Source organism: Panthera onca, chromosome C1 (assembly GCF_046562875.1).
Source record: "Panthera onca isolate mPanOnc1 chromosome C1, mPanOnc1 haplotype 2, whole genome shotgun sequence".
In the NCBI taxonomy this organism is placed as follows: domain Eukaryota; kingdom Metazoa; phylum Chordata; class Mammalia; order Carnivora; family Felidae; genus Panthera; species Panthera onca.
The window spans coordinates 59,670,157-59,672,923 of NC_138346.1; the positions used below are offsets into that span (position 1 = coordinate 59,670,157).

Consider the following 2,767-nt stretch of genomic DNA (forward strand, 5'->3'; position numbering starts at 1 on the left):
CGCTCAACCAACGGAGCCACCCAGGGGCCCCACTACCTATGTATTTTAAACCTCCTCTTTCAATTTCTATTTTTGTGTGGTATAGCATGTACATCATATGTTAGTAAGGGGTTACATATATATGTTTTATAAGTGAACATTAAATGGGGAGTATGCTCATACACTTTTTGGTAGTGGTACATGATCAATAACTCTAAGAAAACCGGTGGTATGGAGCAGTTGTTGGCATTTTGGAGAAAAGTTTGACTAGAACACAGCAGGTCCCGTTTGTTTATGCATGATCTATGGCTCCCTTTGTGCTACGAAGCAGACTGTATGGCCCCCGGAGCCTAGAGACTTATTATCCAGTCCTTCACAGGCAGTTTGCCGCTCCCCGGTGTGGTGGGTGCAGCTGTTAGCAGGATGACTGCAGACCTCATCCTTCAAGGTCTGCTAAATCCAGTGTCCAGCAATAACAACGAAATCTGAATTATTGTGGGGCTGCACCTCGTTGTTAGCAGCAGCTTGCCTCTCAGATGCTGTGAGCGGGACTGCTGTTTGTTTCCCAGGATCCACCGTCCCCTTCTTCCTTAGTAATAGCTAGTCACCTGGATGCCTAGATGCAGTCTGCACCTTCCAGCCATCTTGCAGTTACTAGGGCTCTAAGCCTGGCCAGGGGCATGCAGGGGAGTGTTGTGCGCAGCTTCCAGGAGGTGTCTTTAGAGGGCTGGTTATGTTCTTTTTCCATTCCTCCCTTGACTGGCTGGAATGTGGATAAGATGGCTGGAGTTTGAGCAGCCATCTTGCGCTATGAAGTGAAACATGTTGAGGGTATTACAGCGGCGTAATAGGAGAAGACGGCTGCCCTGCCTATGCCGTGAAACCGACAAACCAATTCTGGAGTCCCACTTCCATATTCTTTTTACATACAAGAGAAATAAGCTTCCATCTTGTGTAAGCCATTGTTAGATGTGAGTCAGAAAGGGCTTCTTTTTACTCACAATTGGACATAGTTCTAACTGATGCAAATAGATCTGTAGTAGGACAATTCTGAAAAAGTTTCTCATTTTGGATTATGTGCCATATCTTCCAGGAAGTGCTTTGCCCAATAAACAAACTGAGTTATTTTTAACCAAAGAACTAAAGTTCACAACTGTGTCAACATCACTGTAGCAGCTAAGCATTGATGACACCATGGGGCGGGGGAGGGGAGTGATCAGGAAGGGCGTACCTGAACTTGGATGGCTGCGTGAGAACTGTGCAGGGATCCAAATAAGTCACATTTGAAAATTTGGGTGTTTATTCCTTAAAGGAGAAATTTCCTTTATAGTTATATTTGTGTATCGCTTCTCTGCCTTTTGGCTAAGATCAAGTGTATAATTATATTTGTGTATATATATTTTTTATCTTAGAGGCTTGACTTGTATAGACAAACCTTGAATCTTTTTTTTTAACTTTTGAAACTTTTTCTAAGGAAATACTCCAATTGCTTTAGCTAAGTGATAAATGTTTTCCGGGCACCATTTAGCTTTGTAATGTAGCACCCGAGAACAATCACTTAGATTTTAATAAAGAATTAATTGAGTACATCTTTTGGATTAGAGTAATTTATTTAGAGTTAGAATTTTTGAAGAAAGTAATTTTTATTTGTGCTCACAACAAGGTAATTAGTGACAGTCATTTTACTTAAAAGAGTGTTTTGGAAGAGGCTTTTTTTTTTTTCCCCCCATAAAAGGTATCATTTATTATGGTAGAGCCCATGAGAGGAACTCTTTGTCCAGGACAATAGTCTTTTAGCCTTGTTAGTGTCTTATTCTGTATAAATGTGTCTAATTGTTACAGTCGCTAAACAGAACCGATCCTACTGAGTGTGATCATTTAGCTGTGAGGAGGCATAATAGCAGTCGCATCCGAAATTTGCAGCAATTTCACATATTCTTTCTGTGGGAAATTTTTTTCTTGTTGCCAACGGCGCTGAGGAAGTGCTGCTGTTTTCCCCATTGTCAGGGGCAGCTGTCTGTCTGTGCCGAGGCTGTGCACCCACCAACCAGGCAGATGGTGGATGGGAGCTGAGGCATGTCTTCTGTGCACGGGACCCACTCTGCTGGCTTCGGGGAGTGCAGCTGCCACGCTCTCAGGATGGTGACAGCGAGGCAGCGGCTGCATTTCAGGAGCCCTTGTATAGAGCCATGTGCTCTGAAAGGGTGCTTGGGGTCTCTGGAGCATTGAATAGGCACTTGCATATTCAAACTGCCAGAGCTGTGTGAAAATATGGATTCCTATTAATTAGAATTTTGGATAGGAATCAGGCAGGAGGTGTGTTCCAAGGAGGAGGGGAAACCATTCTGCCAGATCTGCATGTTAATGTGTTCCTGCTGGAGAGGCCAGCCCGGGGTTCCCGTAGCCTGCTTACTACCACCGGGTTTCCAAGACGTGATTCACCCCTGTGTCTCCACCTGTATGATCCCTTATGCTAATCGAATCTTTCCTGAGTGGGGCTTTGACAAGGCAGTCAGTGGTCTGGGACAGGCTGTGGCTGTGGGAAGGAATGCCCTTCTACTCTGCATAAGATGCAAGAACCTTCTCTGACCCTGATGCCGGGACCTGGCTCTCCAAAGAGGGCGGTTCGATGGGGGGAAACAAACTAGATGATGACCCTGATTCTTTTCCCGAATGTCAAGTCTACGCCACAAAGGCATGACTTCGGCTGCTATCCCTTTCTCCCTTTCCTTCTGTCCACTGTCCTCAGGAGTGGATGCTCAGGTTCAAACCAGACATGCATTTCAAC

At 44.8% G+C, this 2,767-nt stretch overlaps 1 pseudogene; it reads left to right on the plus strand.

Moving 5' to 3' along the window:
• The first annotated feature begins 1,321 nt into the window (after nt 1-1,321).
• Nucleotides 1,322-1,425, plus strand: LOC145715709 (U2 spliceosomal RNA; annotated as a pseudogene).
• Nucleotides 1,426-2,767: the final 1,342 nt, after the last annotated feature.